The sequence below is a fragment of the Sus scrofa genome, chromosome 15 (assembly GCF_000003025.6).
Source record: "Sus scrofa isolate TJ Tabasco breed Duroc chromosome 15, Sscrofa11.1, whole genome shotgun sequence".
Lineage (NCBI taxonomy): Eukaryota > Metazoa > Chordata > Mammalia > Artiodactyla > Suidae > Sus > Sus scrofa.
The window spans coordinates 125,515,119-125,539,399 of NC_010457.5; the positions used below are offsets into that span (position 1 = coordinate 125,515,119).

General features: G+C 40.5%; 1 long non-coding RNA gene and 2 pseudogenes across 1 annotated transcript; 2 read left to right on the forward strand and 1 right to left on the reverse strand.

Annotated features, from left to right (window-relative positions):
* On the reverse strand, positions 2,416-4,257 carry LOC100620359 (annotated as a pseudogene).
* LOC100620456 lies at positions 5,479-6,341 on the forward strand (annotated as a pseudogene).
* LOC102160902 lies at positions 7,567-13,811 on the forward strand. Its single transcript, XR_002339065.1, has 4 exons — positions 7,567-7,617; positions 9,869-9,940; positions 10,479-10,655; positions 11,407-13,811. It is a non-coding gene; the product is annotated as an uncharacterized LOC102160902 (long non-coding RNA).

A 24,281-nucleotide genomic window follows, 5' to 3' on the forward strand; every position in this document is an offset into this window, starting at 1 on the left:
AAATGTTTTTCACTCATAATTTCCCACTCCCCAGTATTACCATCTTCTTGGTCTCTGATACCAAAACTAAAAATGACTCTGGTTTCCTCTCACCTTTCATAAAAGGACTGACCTTGTTCTATTTTTAAATTACAAAGTTCCTGAAAACTAGCCTTCGCTTTCCTTTGCCCCTGCCTCCAATCTAATTCAGGCAATAAAATATCACTTTGGACCAAGAAGCCTGGATTTGGGGATAATGAATACAGAGGGGGGAAAAAATTGTCTAGGGTCTAAATTAACTGGTGTGTATCAAGCATTTGAATTAACTCATCTCATCTTATTACATCTCCATGAGGGAAACATTATTACCCTAACTTTAGAGAGAAGACTAACACAGAGAGAAATTAACTTGCCCAGGTCACATATCTATGTACAGTAGGGCATAGGCTGAAATCAAACTAAGGTATATGTCTTAACCAATATGACTGTTGCCTTCCAGGGCAGAAGGTAACCTCATGGCATCATCATGCCTTTATTCCTGGGCAAGTCCTCTCCCACCAACTAAGTTCAAGGTGCAAAAACATGCTAGTCATAGAAATTCGTTCCCTAGATCAATACTTGGTTTATTCTGGTATTCCCTCCTTCACCCTCATCTTTGGAGGAAAGATAGAGATACATCCTATCTGGCTAACTGGCAATACTTTCTTGTGGAAGCGGGTAATCTATTCTGTATCCCAGTAAGTCAGCTTCTGCTGGATTGGCCCTATTTTTATTGTTTCCCTGCCCTCGGTTGATAACGTCACTCCAATCCAGATGAAGAAGTTTAATATGCAAATTTTTTAAGCAGCTGGAGTTTAAAAATGACCCGCTAGACCTGGAAGAAAATAGAAGAGTTGCTATTGAAAACACCACTACCACCAATAGAAAGGTATTCCTGTGTGAGTCTAAGGATGCAGAAAGAGGATAGCTGAACAGGGGAGTTTATGGAGCTGCCAATGATGCCTTCATAACAGAAATATTTTGCATTGATTTTTGGAGTGAACCTTCTTAGTGTGAAGTTCATTTTCAAGTGTGTTGTGGATGACCTTATAAATCTGATAATCCTCTTAGTACAGATTGAGAAGGGGGTCCCAGAGAATGGGCTGGGATAGCCTGAAGGACAAGGAGGATTTGTCCCATCTGGAGCCCAGGAATGGAACGTTTTGTCCAACCATCTAGTCATCATCTCAGCAACCAGTGTCTGCAAGCAGCTTTCAGCCAGATTCACAGCTTAAGGGGCCATACTCCTGGGTGACATTGGCAGTTTCTGAGCTTTTAGCCTGTCAAAATCCATACTGGCTGGCACAAGAACAGAGATTCCTTTTAAAATTGAACATGTCAGCCAAATTAATCCTATTAAACTCAAAATGACCCTCCATTGAGAAAAGTGCATTAAGATTGTTGCTATATTGCAATTCCTTCTCTACTATAGAAATCATCTAAGGAAAACAGAAGGGGGTTTTTTAAATGTCATAGAATGCCAGAGGTAAGGTAATCTTCAAAGACTATAGACTGCCTTAGTAATCATCTCATCCAACCATTTTATTTTATAAATGCTTGGCATAAGGAGAAGAAAATTCATCCAAATGTGTGAAAATTACCCAAAGTTTTTTTCCTTAGTTGAAACATAAAATACATGTAATATATTATACTATAATTTGGTTTACAAAGTAAAATAAAATAATCAATAAATGTGGATAATTTTTAGCCCCTTAAAGTAAATCTCAATGTAATCTAATCTAAAGCCTCTTCTAAGGATAACTTGAAATAATTCTTTAGGTAAAGCCCTTTTTTTTTTTATTTTTTTGTTTTTTTCAATTTTCTTTTTTTAACTTTTTATTATAGTTGATTACAATGTTTATCAATTTCTGCTGTACAGCAAAGTGACCCAGTTACACACTTACACATGTTCTTTTTTTCACATTCTCCTCCACCATGTTCCATCACAAGTGATTAGATATGGTTCCCTGTGTTTACAGCAGGATCTCATTGCTTATCCATTTCAAAGGCAATAGTTTGCATCTAATACCACTCCTGCATTGATGCAAATGTCACCTCCAGCCAAACTGATCTTCTCACCTTCATCAGAATAAACCTAATAAAGGATTTTCTTTCTGACCTCTAACCCATTCTTGATATTTTTTTTCAGGGTTGAGTCCACTACATTCCACCCTATGTCACGATATATATCTTGACTTCCTTCTCTCTGTGTACTTAACAATAGGTTGAACTTTTAACATAATAGCAAGTTCTTGTACTTCAGGTTTGGGGCTTCCAATATGAATCATACTTAAGGGAAAACAAGCCAAGTCCAGCATAAGATACTCTGTTGCTAACTGTAACCAAACAGGACCCTATGGGGCTTTCCCAGGGCAGGCCCTTACCCCATATCCTCTGCTTAACTCCTCTCTGAGGTACCTAGGTAACAGTATCTGATGCACATTTTCCAAGTTGTTTTACAGATAGTAAAACTATCACCAAATGGAAGAACTTAACTACTTGATGATCATGAGCATGATAGCCCCCAGTCCTACTGGCACCTAAGGATTGATACTTAACCTGTGTGACACCACCCTGTTACCTGACCATCAACCAATCAGAGATTTCACATGAGCTCATCATTCACCCTGACAACCCCCTCCCTCACGTGACTTTTAAAGTGTTTTACAATTTTGGGTTTGGGGAGTTTGGGCTCTTTGGGGGCACCAGCACCTGTCTCCTTGCATGGCCAGCAATAAACCCTTCTCTGCTCCAAACGCTGACATTTCAATTTGTTTGTCCTCACTGTGCATCTGGCACATGAACTTGTGCTAACATAACTACCACTAATAATAACAGCTAATACATAGTGCTTAGTAAGTTTGAGGCAACTTACTAAGTAAATTAGCTCATGTTATCATGACACCCAATTTTATCCAGAGGATGGTAATTTTAAAATATCCATATTGCCTACAAAGAAAGAAGCTCAGAGTTAGGAAATTTGCCCAAGATCACATAATAAGAAATAATAGAACCAGAATTTTAATCCTAGCAGTCCCTTATCAGAGTCCTCTTTTTAACTACTATGCAAACCTGCTCATAAGGGTATGGTGGACCATAGTGAGAGACGAAGCTGGAAAGTAACTTGCAACCAAATGTATTGGGAACAGCTACATGGCTTAATATAAGAGGGACATCTCCCCCAGGCCAGGGGCTCAAGGAAAAATTTATAAATGAGTTGCCTTCAGGGCTGAGTTTTGAATTAAAATTAGGAATTATAGACTATGGCAGAGTTGTTCTCCAATCAGTTGGAAGACCATAGAGGAGAGAATAGAGGTATAAAAGGGTGTGGGGCACTTTTACCCAACAATTAAATAAAATTTAACAATTTACTGATTTATAAACATCTTTTTAAAAACACAGTCTGTTAAACTATGTAGAAACAAGGATGCAAAAAAGCTGGCAAAACAAAGTATATTTTATATATCTTTAAGTAGATAGATTATCTAAAATTCTGGGTTTTTCAGTCACTTTATTATTATGCTATGGCAGCCAACTCATCCTTTACTTCAGCTAGAGCAAATGTTATAAGCCTGGCTATACTGCAGATTCTGACTTCTACGTAATCTGTCGTTGGCCCTCCAAAGCTTGCCATGAGGGTTAATTTGGCTGAGTTGCATCTTTAAGTTCCAGATTTTTGCTCTATCTTTTCTCAAGGAAAATTTCCCTATTCACATAATTCTTGCCCACTGATAGACTTTCCAGGCAAAGTCAGGTCCAGATGGATCTGACTGAAATAAACACGGCTGTCTGTCAGTCCAACCACAAATAAGTTTAAAAAAAACTCCGAGTGGAGGAACACCACCTGACTGGGTATATTCTTGCATCACAGAAGTTACACTCTGTTCCAGCAGAGCTGTGACAACGGGTTCTTGGTTAACAAGGTAGCATTGTTGAGCTAGTTTTCCAGCTCTGTGCACCAGCACTCAGCAATCTGGTCTCATGCCCCCCACACCAAATCTCTATGCTTTGTTATCAGTTCCACTTTGTGTACACCTCACTCATCCTACAGAATGGATTTCTGTTTCTTCAGTTTTCTTATACCACACATTTCTCAGCTGCTTATACCACACCATTTGCAGCCATGACTCCCACTGCAGGGGCTTCTCCTGCTATAGCAGCCAAAGCATATTCAATCTGGACAAGTTTAGCAGACAGGTTGAAAGCAGCCAACACAGAGCTGTAACTGCTCTCCACCATCTTTACCTAGAGACTCCTTTTCGTTGTTTGTAATAGCTTTATTTATAATTGCCAAAAGCTAAAACTAACTCACTTGTCCTCTAATCAGCAAGGAGAACAGAGTGAGTTCACTGATTGGCGAGTAGGCAATCCATGGGTATCACAGCATACCATTAAAATCTCACACACCAGGAGTTCCCTTCATGGCTCAGCAGTTAATGAACCTGATTAGGCTCCATGAGGATGCGGACATGGCCAAAAAGAAGAATAATTCTCTCTGATGACAATGTAATAAAATTAGTAATTATCAATATTTTTAAAAAGCTAAAAGGCCTTTCCTCCTAGAAATCTGAAAGCCACTGTTTAACTGCCATAGGCCAGAGCAGACTAAGAAGATATAGGAGTTCCCGTCGTGGCGCAGTGGTTAACGAATCCGACTAGGAACCATGAGGTTGCAGGTTCGGTCCCTGCCCTTGCTCAGTGGGTTAAGGATCCGGCGTTGCTGTGAGCTGTGGTATAGGTTGCAGACGCGGCTCGGATCCTGCGTTGCTGTGGCTCTGGCGTAGGCCGGCGGCTACAGCTCCGATTAGACCCCTAGCCTGGGAACCTCCATATGCTGCGGAAGCGGCCCAAAGAAATGGCAAAAAGACAAAAAAAAAAAAAAGAAGAAGAAGATATAACAACTAAATGTAATGGGACACCCTGGATTGGATCTTGGAACAGAAAGAGAACATTAATGGAAAAACTGAAAAAGCCAAATAAAGCATACAGTATAGTTCACAGTATAGCACAGCAACGTCAGTTCTTAGTTTTGACAGATACACTATGATAACCTAAGGTAATAACAATAGGGGAAACTAATTGAAGACTATACAGGAACTCTGTACTATCTTTAGAGTTGTTCTGTAAATAAGAGCTCACTCCAAAATAAAAAGGTTGTTTTAAAAACTTTGAATTGAAAAACACTTCTACCAAGTAGATATAAGGACCTATACAGCTGAAACAAAAGAACTTCTAAAAAATATTATTTTTGACTCAGACATTTATTACTCTTTAAATTATGACCAAATGGGCCTATATATCATTCATAAATCTCTAGAAATATATTACGCTCCCTAGCATCTGTATATTTAAATCAACATTGCAAGCCATATTGTTAAAGAATTATGGTCACAAAACTGAGTCCTTGAGTCTTCCTTGGCGCTGCCTTGCGGAGGTGGCAGCCATCTTCCACCTGGCATCATGGCCCCTCTCAGACCCCTTGTGAAGCCCAAGATCCCAAGATCATCTGGCACCAGTCAGACTGATATGTCAAAATTAAGTGGAACTGGCAGAAATCCAGAGGCATTTACAATAGGGTGTGTAGAAAGTTCAAGGGCCAGATCTTGATGCCCAATATTGGTTATGGGAGCAAAAAGAAAACAAAGTGCCTGCTGCCCAGTGGCTTCCGGAAGTTTCTGGTACACAACGTAAAGGAGCTTGAGGTGCTGCTGATGTGCAACAAATCTTACTGTGTTGAGATTGCTCACAATGTCTCTTCCAAAAACCACAAAGCCACTGTGGAGATAGTGGCCCAGCTGGCCATCAGGGTCATCAATCCCTACCCCGTCTGTACAGCAAAGGAAATGAATAGACAGAAGTTCCCATTGTGGCTCAGCAGGTTAAGCACCCAACTAGTATCCATGAGGATGCTGGTTTGATCCCTGGCCTCAGTGAATTAAGGATCCAGTGTTGCAACAAGCTGTGGCAGATGCGGCTTAGACCCCAAGTTGAAATGAATAGTGGGCTCGTGTGCACACTGTATCTGTGTTAATAAAACCACGAAACTTATCCAGTTTAAAACAAAACACAAAAAACTGAGTGCTTGAGAGATTTTTATATAGAGCCAAATATAGGTAAGGGAAGCCAAAAGAAGACTTACTGTCCCTTATTAATCTTTACAACTGGTCAAAACACTATGATTCAGAATCTGTAGGATACGTTTAAAGGTGCTAGTAGAGGAAAATTTGAAGCCTTAAACATTTTATCAATACAAAAAAAAGAATTAAAAAAAAGCTAAATTCTCAACTACTGATAAAAGACCAAAAAAAAAAAAAAAAAAAAAACCATTGCCTCTACAACAAAGTAAACCAAAATGTAACACAAGTAATATAAAAACAGAAATTAATGAGGGAGGCAACAGAAAAACAGCATATCTAATTAGTAAAACAAGATATTAATTTTTTCAAACATCAGCAGTATTAGCAAAGCACTAACTTAACTGAGGGAAAAAGGTCAAACATATAAAATGAATGATATTGGGGAAAACAATCATTGAAATAGAAGAATTTTTAAAATAAAACTATTTTGCCAACCTCTATCCAATACATTTGAAAAACTAGATGAAATGGCAATGTCTGCTGTGGCCCAGTGGGTTAATAATCCAACTGCAATGGCTCCATTCCCTGCAGAGGTGATTCAATCCCAGGCCTAGCACAGTGGGTTAAGGATCTGGCATTGCCATAGGTCGCAGCTGTGGCTCAGATTCCATCCCTGACTCAAGAACGTCCATATGCTGCAGATGCAGACAAAAAAAAAAAAACAAAACAAAAAACAAACAAACAAAAAAACCTGAATGAAATAGATAATTGTGAGGGAAGAAGAATATATTTTCCATAGAGCGTTCAAAAGGATCTCTATAGAAGAAAAAAGTTTCAAACTTGCTTGTGTAAATTAAAATAAAATAAATGTTAAAAAGGGAACTTTAAAAAAATTAAAAATATGAATTCTAGATGCCCCTCCTATCTGAAGTTCTTCATTTTTTCATTTTTTTTCCTGTTCTCTTCTACCATTTCCCTCCTTTCTGCCATTTCCCTCCCATCATATAAGTCCATATTTTTCAGGTTGAACACTGGTTCAGAAAGAATTTTCTTATGTAAACTTCTCTTACTGGCTCCAATTCATATTCAGAGATCTCCCAGTAACTTCATCAATAATGTAATTTCAGTCTATTGTTCTTACATCTAATCCCAAATGGCAAATATATTTTTCATACACACTTCTGAAAATCTTATCCCTGCTTGAAACATTAACTTGTTAAAGCCTAGGAAAAATTCAAATTCCAGACAAGAGATTTGGCTTTACATTTGAAATAGGCCTCTGCACAATCAGACTTGATCACATCTTACAGTCTTTGAATTCACACCTTTCATGTTTCCTTCTGAACTTGTCCAGAGGTGGAGGATGGGATTAAGACGGCGGAATAGAAGGACTGGAGCTCAACTTCTCTCCTAAAAACACCAAAATTTACAACCAAATGCTGAGCAATCTTCACCCAAATGGGCCAGAAACCTTCAAAAAGATATCCTACTCTGGAAGACAAAGAGGAGGCCACATCAAGAGGTAGGAGGGGCGATTACACAATATAAGCAACTCCATACTTCCCGGGTGGAAAGCCCCACAGACTGGAAAGTAACTGGTTCACAGAGACTCACCTACAGGAGTGAGAGTTCTGAGACCCACATCAAACTCCCACGTGTGGGGATCTGGAAGTGGGAGAAAGAGCCCCCGGAGCATCTGGCATTGAAGGCCAGTGGGGCTTGTATGCAGGAGCTCCACAGGACTAGGGGAAATGGAGACCCCATTCTTAAAAGGTGCACACAGACTTTCACGTGCACTGGGTCCCAGGGCAAAGCAAAATCTCCATAGGAAGCTGGGTCAAACCTGACTGAAGTTCTTGGAGGACATCCTGGGAAAACAGGGGTGAATGTGGGTTGTTGTGGGGAAGGACATTGGAAGCAAAGTTCTTGGGAATATTCATCAGCGTGCCTTTCTCTGGAGGTGGCCATTTTGGGAAAATATGGCCCCACGCATCATCACTGAGAAGCCCCAGGCCAAACAACAATCCAACTGGTGACACAGCCCCACCCATCAGTAAATAGGCTGCCTGAAGTCCCTCCAAGCACACAGCTGCCTCTAATGTCACCCAGAGACAAAGCCCCACCCACCAGAGGGATAGGAATCAGCTCCACCCACCAGTGGGCAGGCATCAGTCCCTCCCACCAGGAAGCCTACAGCAAGCCCCCCCCATACCAAATTCACGCACAAGGGGGCAGACACCAGAAGTAAGAGAGGCTATAACTCTATTATCTGGAAAAAGGTCACAACACCAAAAACCTATAAAAATGAAAAGACTGAGAACTATAACTCAGATGAGGGAGAAAGAAAAAACCCCAGAAAATCAGCTAAGTGATCAGGAGATTCTCAGCCTCCAGGAAAAAGACTTTAGATTGTTGATGCTGAAGATGATGCAAGACATTGGAAACAAACTGGAGGCAAAGATGGATAACTTACAGGAAACACTGAGCAAAGAGATACAAGATATAAAACTTAAACAAGAAAAGATGCAAAATACAATAACTGAAATAAAAAATTCACTAGAAGCAGCTAACAGCAGAATACAGGAGGCAGAAGATCAAATAAGTGAGGTGGAGGACAGATTAGTGGAAATTATGGATGTGGAACACAAAAGAGAAAAAAGATTGAAAACAAATGAAGAGAGTCTCAGAGAACTCTTGGACAACATTAAATGCACAAACATCCATATTATAGGGGTGCCAGAAGAGAGGGAGAAGGGGACAGGAAAAATAGTCCAAGAGATAGTAGCCGAAAACTTCCCTAACATGGTAAAGAAACCACTCACTCAAATCCAGGAAGTGCAATTAGTACCATATAAAATATACCCAAGGAGGAATACCCCAAGACACATATTAATCAAACTGAACTTGTCCAGAGGTACCATCTCAGTGTTTTGATCTCTCCCCTCCGAATCATTTCTCCTCTCCATAAACTATCACTTGAGTGAGTAAACAAGTTTCTATTGATCATTTTTTCACTTTTTGCCATCTCTAGTGATATTATCATCATTGTGATGTTGCAGTTTTCCTCTGAGTTTCATCAGGCTTCCAGCTAGTTTCGTAATATGTCCTAGTGGAAATCACTGCCATGAATGATTAAAACCATTTGTGTGGTTCATGGTGAATTAAAGTCATTCTTACTTTAACAGGAATAATAAAGTACTGAATGACATTTGTTATCAAATGATAAGTAAAAAATATTAAAATATTGCTATTTGATGATTCCTTTTGAATTTCCTTGGTTTTTTTGTTGTTGTTGTTGTTAAGCTGGACTCAAGAAACAATGTTAATTGGAGGGGTACTATTTTTCATTTATGACAGTTTCATGCTGTCAGCAGAACCTCTCTTTGCTGCCATTTAAAATTTTAAAGAATATCAAGCTTTTCTTCTAAAGGGTTCTTATGAATGCACAGATAATTCTGTACAGGAGTCAGATGAGACTGTGTCTGTTTAGTTTCAAAGAGGAAAATACAATTATTTATATTTTTCTTAAATATTCTCAATAGAATAAAAGTTTAAAGATGCTAGAAAGTGTCCTAGTTTAATTTTTCACTTCCCAGTGCTATCTCTTTTCAATTTCCTTCCTTCTATGACTTCTCTTTGTTTCTAGAGCTTAAGACAAATTTTGTTTTTCACCATTGTCTAGAGTGAAAATCAGTTGGGAAGGAAATGAGAAGTGTGGGAGTTGACAAGTACAAAAATTCAATTCAAATAAAACTGGCTTTTGTATTTTTCAGAGTCCAAAGAAGAGTCACAGTTAGGTTTGGGGAGAATTTCATTCTGCTGCAGTATTGATGCCCACTTTTTCAGTAGGTATTTCCTGCATGCCAACCATTGGGAAGGAGTGTGGCTGGGCTCTGAGATTACAATGGTGGGGAAAACAAGACAGAAACCTGACCTCGTAAGGTATAGAATCTAGTCAGGAAGGCAGATTAGTTAAATAGGCATGTAGATTAATGTAAATTACCATGCATGCAAGAAAGGAAAGATAGGTGATGCCATGACCACATATCACAGAGAGATCTGGAGGATTCCATGAGGGTCGGAGGAGGCTTCCCTAAGGAAATGCCATTGTGGTTGAGAGGTAACGATGCAGTAACTAAGCACGGGGGTAGAGGATGAGAAGTGGGTTCAAGTAGGAAAATGGACTGTACACAGCTTCTGTCATCTGAGGAATCATAAGATGTGCGTCATAATATAACTTCCCAGTCATGCATCAGTCATTTTGTGGGGAAAAAATAGAAAAATGGGTCACAGTACTTAGCACAGAATAAGTCCTAAATAAACATGAGTTTCTATTATTACCACTTTCCATTTCAACACACTGCCTCCCACCTCTCTCCACAGCTGTAGCTCTCCCAGACAGCTTCCACACCACTTCTGAGAATGACAGAATTTACCCTCAGCCCCCAGGAAGGAACCCCTGTCAATGTGCACTTTAAGGGCTGCTCTCTGACACAGCAGAAGTCTTCTGGAATACACAAAATTAACATATTGGTCACTTAACGAATACATGTGAAGCAGGTATGTAGTTAACAACAGGGACAACTAGTAATTACTGAGTACGTACCATTGTGCCAGGAATGTCTTATGAGTAGCAAGCTCTTCGCAATAATTTTATGAAGCAGATACTTCTGTGGCCATCATTTTGGCAATGAGGGACAAAGAATAGAGGTAGAAATTTAAAGTCTTGCTCATGAATCGGGTGTAGAGAATGAGAACAGGGAAACCAAAGATGATTTATGGAGGTCCTTCCTCAAGGTGAAGACGGAAACACAAGTTTGGGAGGGAAAAGTCATGAGTCCCACTTTGTTTTTGTTTTTGTTTTTGAATCTTAAAATTTTTGTTGAAGTAAATTTGATTTACAATGTTGTGCAAATTATAAGTTCTACTTTGACTATGAGGGTTAGAATACCTCTCAGATTGTCACATACAGGTGTAAAGCACAATGTTATATATACAGTTGGACCCTAGAGCTAGAGAAAAAAATGTAAGAGTCATCAACATGTATAGTATATAAAGCCATGGAGAGTCCCCCAAGAGGGTAAAGAAGAAAAGAAGGCTTAGACTATAGTTCCTAGGCATCCCTGGCTAATTTTCCATGCTTCTCTGGGTCTCAGATTCCCTACCAGTTACATGGGAGCAAAGCAATCATGCTATATCCTGTCTCAGGATGGAGGAATCTAGGACTAACACTCTTTCCTTTTGTTCATTCTTGATCATTCCTCTACATTGCTTGCAAGTAAGGAGATATTTTTATTCTTTTCCCTAACAGGTTCTCAAGTAGGTTGAAAGATTGATGAGAGCTTTGGAGCAAAACAAAGAATCATCCTTAGAACACAATTCACTTTTCCTTCTATTGAATGTGGCCTGCAGATAAAGTTCCAGAAAGGTCCTTATTCATTTTCCTTTCAGAATGTTCATAATAACGGGGCCAGTAATGTTACTAACTTCTTTATGTAAATCCAATGAATCTAAGTGACATTCCATGGCTCCGAGGAATAAATAAACACAAACCACTGTATTCCAACCACATAATCATATCTGAAAATTCAGTTTCAACACCCAGATTTACAAGGACCCAGCAGATGCTTTTGTCAATCAACAAGCATTTACTGTGTGCCCGTAGGGTGCCTGGGAGTGGATGAGGCTGCTTTTGTGAGTAAGCTAGCGGCTTCTCTGCTTTGAAAATAGAAATTTAATCACTTGTTCATCCAAACATTTCCCTTCAGCTTTTCCAACGCACTTTTTGTGAATGACAAACAGAATAGCTCCTGCAAAGGCAGCCTGCAAATCCCATCCGGAGGCCCTGAGAGGAAAGATGACTCATCTGCACCTGACGTCAAAGCCTCTGTTCCTTTCAGAGGAGGAGGAAGAGAATGGCAATGGCCTGGGCAGAGTGACCCAGATGCCCTCCTGAGTCTGTGTGGGTCACAATGGCTTCTTCCCCTGCCTGACAACGGGGATTTCAACCCAAAGAAAGCTGAAAGTGTGAAAACTCCAATTTCATTGTCAAATCGACTGGAAAACTAAAAACAGGAGTTTTTCTTCCTGTCAAGCCATAGCCAGTCTTTATTGTGAGTTTTTTTGCCTCTGGAAAATGTTGAAGGAATGCAGTCTCTTTCATAGTGTGTTTGGTATTGATTTGTGTTGTAGTTTAGGCTATTATAACAAATACCACCAACAGGATGGCTTAAATGACAGACATTTATTTCTCACAGTTCTGGAAGCTGGGAAATCCAAGATCAAAGTGCCAGCAGATTCGGTATCTGACATGACCCTTCTCCTGGTTTTGCAGATGGCTGGCTTCTTGCTGTGCCCCCACCAGATGGGGAGAAGGTGGGGGGAGCTCTAGTCTCTTTCCCTTCTTGTAAGCATACTAATCCCACCATGGGAGCTCCGTCATCATGACCTCATCTAAACCTAATTTCCTTCCAAGGGCACCCCCTCCAAACACCATCACCTTGGGGTGTTGGTTCATATTGAAATATGAATTTGAGAGGGACACAAACATGCCATAAATAACAATTTACTTACAACATATTAAGCATGATTGTTTCCAGTTTGCCTTTTACTTCGTGATTTCCAAAGACGTTACCAGGTAATGTACAGGGGGTCTTTCCACTACTTACACACACTTTACTCAAATAGAGGTTCAAGTGCACCAAGTAACTTCAGGTCACAGTTCAACAAAGCTCTGATGGTAGTCAAACAGTCAAACAAATGCTCCTTGGAAACTTTCCGGCTATGTCACAGTTCAGCCTTCTTTGGTGCTGGTCTTAGGGCCTTCCACCCACATTTATCTCATTGTTTAGCCCCCTGGGCCATCCCATCTATCCCATATCCTTCTCTTCTTTCCAGGGAAACTGGATATCTAATTAATAGATCAAAGCTAAATTGCTGATGATGACTAACGGATTACTCGCTCTTCTTCTGAAGTCTCAATTCAAGTCACTGTCTTCTCCCATATCCACGGACCCCTTGATTCTCTGAATTTCTATTTCATAAAGGTTTTTATCATTCCTTTCAGAATTTTCTAACATACTATTAACTTTTCACTGTATCTTACATTTTGTTTCGTGGCTCTTGAGAGAGGTAAGCTCACTTTATCATCATCCAAATCTCTGTTTTGTTCCTTTACTCAGAGCAATGCTTTGCACTAAAGACTTACCCAATAAGAATTTGTGAGTTTGAATAGAGTTCACCTGATGGTAACTTCTGGAACTACAGTCTAAAGGCATAAATCGAATTGTAGCATTTCAGGTATTATAAAAGGTGGGTAAGAAAGATAATTTGGGGTTAGAAGGACTTTGGGGATCCCCTAACATATCCATATATATGCTAGGGATATGGGAAACTAGCCCTAATAAATTTGATGCTAGTCCTGCCCCAGTTTAAGCCTCAGTATGACATCATCAGCTGAATTCATACAAAACTGATTAGTAACAGGAGGTTCTGTTGTGGCACAGTGGAACAAATCTTACTAGTATCCAGGAGGATGCATGTTCGATCCCTGGCCTTGCTCAGTGAGTTGGGCATCCAGCATTGCCGTGAGTTGTGGTGTGGGTTGCAGACACAGCTAGGCTCCTACATGACTATGGCTGTGGCTGTGGTGTAGACTGGCAGCTGTCGTTCCAATTTGACCTCTAGCCTGTGAACTTCCATATGTTGTGGGTGTGGCTCTACAAAGCAAAAAAAAAAAAAAAAAAAAAAAAAAAAAAAAAAGTAACAGGAAATCAATTGTTTATTTACTAAACTATAAAGCAAGAAGGATCTAGTCTATGACCTACGACACTAGTAGAGGGCATTTTCTTTCTAGAGTACAAGTCTGCTAAGGAAAGCAAATTAGTTTAAAAAATCAGATGCCTGATGAGTATCAGATAAGAGTTAAACAGATATTCTCAACAGGCTTTGGAAAGCTGATGAATTGCCCTATCCTTCTCTAAAAGGATAAAATTTTGGTCTCTTTAAATTGGAATCCTAATCCTTTGGTAAATGCCCAGAGTCACCAAGACAAATTCTTATTCTCTGACTCCTTTTTCTAAAGTTTAAGTAAATCTGTATCTTCTGAATTCCATATCTTCATCTTATTTCTTTTGTTATTGTTGTTGTCTTTTTTTTTTTTTTTTTTTTTTTTTAGGGCCTCACCCGTGGTCTATGGAGGCACCCAGGCTAGAGGTCAAATCAGAGCTGTAATCACTGGCCTACACCACAGCCACACCAATGACAGATCCAAGCTGTGTCTGTGACCTACACCATAGCTTACCAGAATGCCAGATCTTTAACCCAACTGGGCAAGACCAGGGATCGAACCTGCATCTTCATACATACTAGTCAGATTCATTTCTGCTGGGCCACAACAAGAACTCTTCATCTGATTTCAAAACTCTTTGCCTTCTCTCCTGTCTTTAGGGGGTCACTTCTGTGCTGGTTGTTATTATTGCCACTCTTATTGAGCCTCTGCCTATTGGACTCCTGGAGGACATCTGCTTGGCATCCTCTAACCCTTTATATTCAATATTCGATGTAGAATTCCTAAATTCATGTGTGTGTCAAGAAAGTGAAGTAGTTCCAGGAGTTCACCCTAAACAGATCCAAACTCTCAGCATCTGCTAGAGGAAAAAAAAAAAAAAAAGGGAGCATCATAAATAATTATTAGAGATCAGAAAAAGGCAGGTGGGTCATAGATATGAATCCCCTTTAGAGGAGGAGCAGACCCACAATGAACCACATAATAAGTGCTGGAGGTTCAATAGCATTTTGTTTTAACTCTTTAGAGTTCAATGTGTAATAGTGTAATAATGACCACAATTATGAAAAAGCTAAAGCACGAGGAGGCTTAATAATGTGAGTAATGCCACTCCTTGTGATAAAGCTGAGATTCAAACTAAGGTCTTGCCTGGCCCAGATGCTTCACCATACTTCCCACCATGGACTGGACTCAAGATTTGCTGTCTCTCAGGTCTAGAAATCAGTCATTGCATTTCTGTTGACTTTCTACTTGTTTTCAGTAGGCATTTCATCTCTGCCAATATTGTTTTTTTTTTGTTTTTTTTTTTGGTCCTTTTAGGGTTACACCCACGGCATATGGGGTTTCCCAGGCTAGGGGTCCAATTGGAGCTGTAGCCACTGGCCTACACCACAGCCACAGCAACACCAGATCCAAGCCACATCTGTGACCTACACCACAGCTTATGGCAATGCTGGATTCTTAACCCACTGAGCATACTAGTTAGATTCATTTCCACTGAACCACGACAGGAACTCCTGCCAATATTGATTTTTAAAGTGGAATGAAAGTGAGAGATTGCATGAAATATAACCTATGTTTTATTAAATATTACCTCATCTTATATATTTACTTCCTTATCCCATTCCTGAAATACGTCAAGTCAAATAAATTTCCCAACAGGGGAAGTATAAATTGATGTTCCAACAACCTTGAATGAACCTTCATTTTCTAGTCTCACAATCTGTCCAACATAGTTCCTAGTATTATTTCTCTCATTCTTCCCTCAATAGGAGGTTTGAATATCGCTAACTAAGCAAGGCCTTCCCCCAAGTCCTGAAGTTTGTCAGAGGCCAGGGCCAGGCCCAGCACAAGGAGATTCCTCCGCTAAGATTCTAGATTCCAATAACGCCAATCTCTCTCCTCTGTTCCCTAAGTCAGGGCACTACCTCCTACAGTTACTACCTCTGTGATATAGAGGATTCCCTTTGAGCCTTTTCAACTTTCCCTCCTGTCTAACCAATGCTTTATATTAAATTGTCTCTGCTAAAATGACGGATAGCTATTGTCATGATTGAATCCTAACTGACACAGTTACTGATATCAGACATTGGAGTTCTTTCCCACCCACTGGCTCACATGTGTCTTGAGTAGTTGGTATTTCCTGTTCTTCTAAGTCCAATGGGCCCAGAAGCACCAGTGTTGTAGATTAGTGTGTGAGTCTCTGGTATATCAAGATGATCAACATCCCTGCATATTCCACTGTGACAGACAGTGGGAGGGTTAACACAGCCCTGAGCCTACACTAAGATATACTCTTGGCCCTGTCAGTTAAAAGCAAACTGCTTCCATGAGTTCTTGCAAATTGGGATAGTTACAAAAGCATTTGTGTGGTCAGTCACTACATACCAAGTGCCAGGGGCTATGTGATTTGCTTCGGTAACGCTAGTACCTCTGGGGTCACCTTCTGATTAAGTTTATGACAATCTACAGGCATTCTCTAACATCTCTCTTCCTTCTGCACAAGCAAGATAGGCAAGAAAAAATGTGGATATAATAGATTTTACCACCCCTGCATTTTCCATGTCTTTGAGGTCATTTTGTGAAAGACTTAGAGGAAAACTTTGAGCATATAGTTGTGAATATGTTTGTATGTATTTAAATCTTTTCTGAGCACCCACTATGTAGCAGGTACTGAGCAAAGGATGAAAAGATGTTGTGGGAGTTCCCGTCGTGGCGCAGTGGTTAACGAATCCGACTAGGAACCATGAGGTTGCGGGTTCAGTCCCTGCCCTTGCTCAGTGGGTTAATGATCCGGTGTTGCCGTGAGCTGTGGTGTAGGTTGCAGACGCGGCTCGCATCCTGTGTTGCTGTGGCTCTGGCGTAGGCCGGTGGCTACAGCTCCGATTAGACCCCTAGCCTGGGAACCTCCATATGCCGCGGGAGCGGCCCAAGAAATAGCAACAACAACAACAACAAAAAAAAAGACAAAAGACAAAAAAAAAAAAAAAAAAAGAAAAGAAAAGATGATGTGACAAGAGGGCTGCCCATAAGGAGTGTTTTTTCTGGAAGAGGTAGTCCAGTAGAAGTAAATAGACATAGATAAATTGTAACTCATTCATTAAGTGGTAGGATGATGTACAAAATTATGTGGTATAGGAGTACTTTCTATATGAAAAAAGCTGACTTTTATGGAAATATCCTTGAAAAGGCACTAAATACATTCTTTTGGAATTTGTTTGAAGCCAGCATTAGGATAATCCAAGTCTTCTTGTTAGAGTAAGTTAGCTGGGGGGGGGGGGTCATTTTCTTTTTTTAAGTCAATTTTTTTTTAATTTTCCAAATTCTCTCTAATAAACTTAAACACGTGTTATAATTTGAATAAAGCTTATTTTAAAATCCTCTCACCCAAAATCCCTATCCTATATAATAGCTATGCAATAATCCCCAAGGCCGGTGTAAGTAATGATGGTAATAACAGTGCTTGTGGGAGTTCCCGTCGTGGCGCAGTGGCTAACGAATCTGACTAGGAACCATGAGGTCGCAGGTTCGATCCCTGGCCTTGCTCAGTGGGTTAAGGATCCGGCATTGTCATGAGCTGTGGTGTAGATTGCAGACGCGGCTCAGATCCCGCATTGCTGTGGCTCTGGTGTAGCCCAGCGGCTGCAACTCCGATTTGACCCCTAGCCTGGGAACCTCCGTACGCCGCAGGAAGCAGCCCAAGAAATGGCAAAAAGACAAAAAAATAACAATAATAATAATAGTGCTTGTGGCGTTCCTTGATGGTGCAGTGGGTTAAGGATCTGGCATTGTCACTGCCTGTGGCTAGGGCTACAGCTGTGGCACAGGTTCGATCCCTAGCCTAGGAACTTCCACATGCCCCAGGGAACCAAATAATAATAAGAATAATAATAATGTTTGTGATGATGTGACTTCACCACTCACCTACCTGCTGTGTGATCATCCAGTCTGTCTCAGTTTCCTCAAATGTAAAACGGAAGTGCTAAGACTATCTACTCAAGGAGCTCCCACTGTGGTGCAGTGGGTTAAAAATCCAACTGACTAGGATCACTGCAGAGGCATGGGTTTGATCCCTAGGCTGGCACAGTAGGTTAAAGGATCCAGCATTGCCACGGTTGTGGTGTAGGTTACAGCTGCAGCTTGGACTCAATCCCTGGCCCAGGAACTTCCATATGCTGTGGGTGTGGCTGCTAAAAAAAAAAAAAAAAAAAAAAAAAAAGAAAGAAAGAAAAAAAGGAAGAATGCCTACTTAAAAAGATTGTTCTAAGAATAAAGGGCATGAAGAAATACAAAGCTCTTAGCAGAGCATCTAGCACATAGTAAGAACTCAGTAAATAGTAGCAATAATAACAAAATCATTGCAGCTAGCATCTATCAAGCACTCACTGAGTATCAGGCACTATGCTAACTATCTCAATCAATTATGTCATCCACTCTCCCAGCCAGATGTAAGGAGGTTGGATTTTAACCTCAACTGCTTCAATTACCCACACTCATCAGAAAAGTAATTGTGCACGAATATGAATAATCCATCACTCCATTAGCTACTCATGTCTTCTTTTGGGTCTTTCTACTTAGAAAACAAAGGGACAGATGATATCTTCACATCATGAGCTTGGACCTTTTCCCAAAGCTGAATAAAAGCTTTGAACTCTTGCAAGGCATCCCAGACTTGCTTTTACAACTTGCCCTTTGGAAGAGGGACTTACTTCAGACAGCAATCTCACTGGCAAGTGATCTAATTACTGTCGTGGATGTATTTCCACACTTTTAACAAGGCTTCAGTTTTCCATGAAGAAGGAGGAGGAGGAGAGACAGAGAAACAGAAAGAGGGGTAAGGGGGAAAAAGAGAGACAGAGAAGGCAAGGAGAAAGGCAGAAAGGGAGGGAGAAAAATGACAGAAAAAAAACAGTTTTGAATATATTCTGCACTATAAGTCACAGGTGGAGGTACTTTTTAACCTTAAATAAGGATATCTTTAATAAAATATTTCTTGCTCCTGGTTTTATCCAGATAAAACCAGATTAAAAAGATCAGGCTCAAATGGGAACTTGATGGAAACCATGAGATAAACATTTGGCAATGTCTCCTATAAACTGCCTGGGGCTCTTGAAGCTATATTTAGTCTTCTGAATTCAAGTCCACATCGTAAATACAGTAGCTAAGAGGAGCCTGATGTAACTGATATGCAAGTTGCTGAGTGTCATTGAGGAGTATCATTCACACATCCACACCAGTTATTCTTGTTTTTCTGCGTCATTCCCTCTTCAGGGACAATTTTAAATCAGCTGTGGGCAGACAGTTCAGCCAACTACAAGTAAAATTTTCAATTGTCATAAAATAGATCTTACACCGATAAAAGAAATGAACATAAGGACATCTTATTTTCCTTTTGGGGATATTTTTGTCTCTATCTGCTTCCTCCCTTAGCTCAATAGACAAACTCATTCATCCCAGAATGGACTGTGTGCTAAGTATATACTCACCCTTCAGAAAATATTTAGCAACTATTACCATGTATGAAGCCTTTATGCTAAGCTCTAGGGAATAAAAGGACAACCAACACAGATCCCCTGGTCTCTAGGAAATTTTATAGTCTAGAGATGGATACAGATAAATATTCAAGCAGCATGAAAGTGCTAAGACAGGGAAGAACTACTGAATAAGAGAAGTACCAAGCCCAAGTGTATTATCTTTTGAGTAGGGGTGTTAGAGAAGGCCCCCTGACGGTGACATCTAGGCTGAAATAGAAGGATTTAAAACCAGTCCTGGAGTTCCCACTGTGGTGCAGTGGGTAAAGAATCCAGCATTGCCACAGCTGTGGCGTAAGTCACGGCTGCAGCGCTGGGATTTGATCCCTGGCCCATGAATTTCCATATGCTGTGGGTGCAGCTGAAAAAGAAAAAAAATAAAACAAATAAATAAAATAAAACCAGTCATTTATTCAACAAATAGTTATTGAGCCTCTGACCCACACAAGCATCGTTAGGGCGCCTGGGGACACAGTAATGAATAAGACAAAACCCTTGCTCTCTGGTCGCTTGTTGAGAGAGACTGATAATAAATAAGTAGATAATGAATATGTACTATCGCTTTAGGTACTGATAACTGCTAAAAGAAACTGAAGCAAAGTAAGTAAATAGGATTGCTGGAGAAATTTATAAACAATATAGATAAACAATAAATCAAGGAATATTTATTTATTAAAAAATAAAATAATAGGAGCTCCTGTCGTGGTTCAGCAGTTAACAAACCCAACCAGCATCCATGAAGACATAGATTCAATCTCTGGCCTTGCTCAGTGGGTTAAGGATCTGGCGTTTCTGTGAGCTGTGGTGTAGGTCACAGACACAGCTCAGATCCTGTGTTGCTGTGGCCGTGGCATAGGCCAGTGGCTACACTCTGAATGGACCCCTGGTCTGGGAACCTCCATACGCTGCAGATGCAGCCCTAAAAGACAAAAAGACAAAAATAAATAAATAAATAATAAATTAATTAAATTAAAAACCAAAAAATAAATAAAATTTATTTATTAAAAAATAAAATAATAAAAAAGAAATGGACCGTGACAGAACTGTTCGGAACAGCCACTTTGAATAGGAGGCATTCAAACATAAATGAGTGAAGTAGGAAGCCAGACAACCAGTTCTTTTTTTACATTCTTTTTTTTTTTTTTTTACTGAAGTAGAGTCAATGTAAAACATTATGTAAATTACAGGTGTCCAATAGAGATACTTCCAACTTCTAAAGGTTATACTCCACTGATAGTTATTCTAAAATGTTGGATTTATTCTCTGTGCTGTACAGTAATAGACAATAGGCTCTTTCTTGCCAAATGGTGCCTATAACATGCATGAAATCTCCCTGGAATATAGCACTGAGCTTGTGCTGCTCACGTGTCCTGGGGACTTAGCTAGGTGGCTCTGCTGACCTTGGTTGGGCTTGCTCACAAATTGGGGGGGAAACCAAGATGGCCCCAGGAAACCCCAGGGAAAGTAACGTGAAAGTAGAGATGTTGGCAGGGGCCAGATTCGTGTAGATGAGGATAAAAACTTTGAACTTGATTCAATGTGTGATGGGAAACTTTTGGAGGTTTTTTGAGAAAATAAGTGCTATGATGTGATTTTTATCACAAAAAGATCACTCTTATTGTTACCGTATGGACTGTAGTAAAGTAAGAATGGAAGTGACCAGCTAAAGGACCTTTATGATATCTTGGCAATCAAATTTGTTGGCTTGACAGATTCATAGATAGAACAAATTAGTGGTTACTGGGGAGGGGGAGAAACCTGGGCTTGGGGAAGAGGGAGGTACAAAGTTTAAAACTGAGCTAGGGCAGTAAAGACAGAGGTGACAAAAATAGTCTGAATTTTCAAAACCTCTTGAAGAAACACCTGACATGTCTTAGAGGTGGGCTGCAGGTGTTCAGGGAAGGAGAGGGAAGAGCAAACTCTAGAAGTAGATTCTGCAGACTGGACTCACAGGTCAACCCCATAATAACATAGGGGTGGTTCCCTTCTTAGCCCCAGATAGTCATCCAGAGAGGTGACATTGCCCCTTTCCTGTTATTCTGCCAGGGAGCACCAGCAGATTAGACATAAGATGGCATGGTCCTCACTGCTAATTGTCAGTAGGAACACCTGAGTCCACACCCACAGGGATGTCAGCAGGCTCAGGATTAAACCCAGTCTCTCCAATACCAGAACCAGGACCTCTCCAAAACTGCTTCACCACCCTGAGTCTCAACGTCCTCTTCACAATGGAACTAAGAACCAACAGCCTCAAGTGCTGGAAAGGATGTGGAGAAACAGGAACATCTCATTCAATGCCAAATGGTACAACCACTTTAGAAGACAGTCTGACGGTGTCTCTAAAAACTACTCTTGCCACATGATCCAGCAGTCTCACTCCTTGATGTATACTCAAAGGAGTGGAAAATTTATGGCCACACAAAAACCTGTACACAGTTGTTTCTTGCATACTTATTCATCTGCCAAAACTGAAAGTAACCAAAATGTCCTTCGGTAGGTGAATAGATAAACTGCAGTACATCCAGACAATGCAGTGTTATTCAGTGCTAAAAAGAAATGAGCTATCGAGTCACGAGGTCACACAGAAAATTTAAATGCATATGACTAAGTGAAAGAAGCCAACTTGAAAAGCTACATATTGTACAAGTCCAAGTACATGACATTCTGGAAAAGACAAATCTATAAAGATGGTAAAGAGATTACTGGTTGCCAGAAGCAGGGTGGAGAGAGAGATGAAAAAGCAGAGCCCAGAGGATGTCTCTGGCAATGAAAATACTCTGTATGATATGCTAATGATGGATGTATGTCTTTATAAATTTGTCCAAACCCACAGATTGTACAAAATCAAGAGTAAGCCCTGAGTAAATCATGGACTTTGGCCATGATGTGTTAATATAGGTTCCTCCCTGTTTAAAAATAATGTACCTTTCTGGTGAGTGATGTAAATAATGGGGGAACCTCTGTGTGTGATAGGGTAGGGAGTAAATGGAAAACGACTATACATCCTTCAAAAGTGGGGACACTGTGTGGACAGGCATCTGCCATGGTACCACCCTCGCCCCACTGGGACATCAGCTTATTCTCCATAAAGCATTAGTTCTCTGGGTTGTTAATAAGCACTTTCCGGAAAAATGTTTCTCTCACTCAAGCACAACTAGGAAATACCACATTAAGAAGTGTCTTCACAATAGAAGTTTCCAAAGCCTGCAATAGGGTCAAATGCACGGTGACTCTGCATGAGGGAGGAGAGAATGTGCAAAATTTCTAAATGTTTCTAAAGCACTTTTCATCTTGGGATCTTATTTTCTTGAATATCTTCTGCAGTGACTTGGATGTTTTGTACCTTGGGGAGTTCTGGGATAAAAGCAATGTTTTCCAAGGACCCCTAGTAAACCACTGCACAGAAATAACCTTCAACCCACTCACCTTCTCTGCAGGGAAATGAGTGTGACGAGGTCCAGTTTTATTCTTCAAGCTGTTAGGTGTGATCAGAGGAGTGAATTCTGAGGCCAAGTCCAAGAGGTTGAATACACAGAACTGAAAGGAGCATGCAAGCAGTGAGTCAGAGGTCAGAGGTGGAGAGCCCTACCTCTATGAGCCCCAAAGCTAGGGGATAACAAAGAGAAAAGGGAATACAAAAGGAGGGTTGGGCACAGGTTGACAGAGAAGGAGAGACATTCAGTCTTGGCTCAGGCAAATCCTGTGATTATGTGTGGCCCTGTGCCCCTCCCCCAAACTCTGGGTTGCATGTTTTGTTCGAAATGGGGCAGGGCCTTTTAAAGGCAAGGACAAAACTTTCATTCAAAGAGGTACAGGCACTTGTATGTCCATAGACAGATAAATGGATTAGAATGTGATAAATATATACAATGGAATACTACTCAGCCATAAAAAAAGAACAAAATAATACCATTTGCAACATCATGGATGGAATTAGAGATTCTCATACTAAGTGAAGTAAGTCAGACAAAGACAAATACCGTATGATACCACTTATATGTGGAATATAAAATATGACAAAAATGAGTCAATCCACAGAACACAAACAAACTCATGGACATTGAGAATAGACTTGTGGTTGCCAAGGGGGAGGGAGTGGGATGAAATGGGAGTTTGGTGGTTGGTAGATGCAAACTATTGTATTTGGAGTGGATAAGCAATGAGATTCCTCTGTATAGCACAGGGACCTATGTCCAATCTCTTGTGATGGAGCATGATGGAAGATAATATGAGAAAAAGAATGTATATATGTATAACTGGGTCATTTTGCTGTACAGCAGAAATTAATAGACATTGTAATCAACTATAATAAAAAGTTAAAAAATGAGGAGCTCCTGTCTTGGCGCAGCAGAAAAGAATCTGACCAGGAACCATGAGGCTGCGGGTTTGATACCTGGACTTGCTCAGTGGGTTAAGGATCTAGCATTGCTGTGAGCTGTGGTGTAGGTCACAGATGTGGCTCCAATCCTGTGTTCCTGTGGCTGTGGAGCAGGCAAGCAGCTGCAGCTCTGATATGACCCCTAGCCTGGGAACCTCCATATGCCACGGGTATGGCCCTAGAAAGCAAAAAAAAAAAGAAAGAAAGAAAGAAAGAAAGGTAAGGACTGATTAGATGATTGAGATGCTTATGTGTATTTTCCAACAGGACAGAAGTGGGTGCCTGTGTATCAAAGCAGAGTGCCTGTGCTGGAGCAGGGAACACGGAGAGGCCTTTGGCGAAGAAACCTGGGGACGAGGAGGGACTCCAAGCAGGAGTCTGCAGAGAGGAGTGGTGATTCTCAATGTTGCACAGACTTGGCTTAAACTTTTAACGATTTCTCTCCCTCTGCGTCATGAGTCCACAGAGAAGCTCAGTGTAGGATCCTGCGT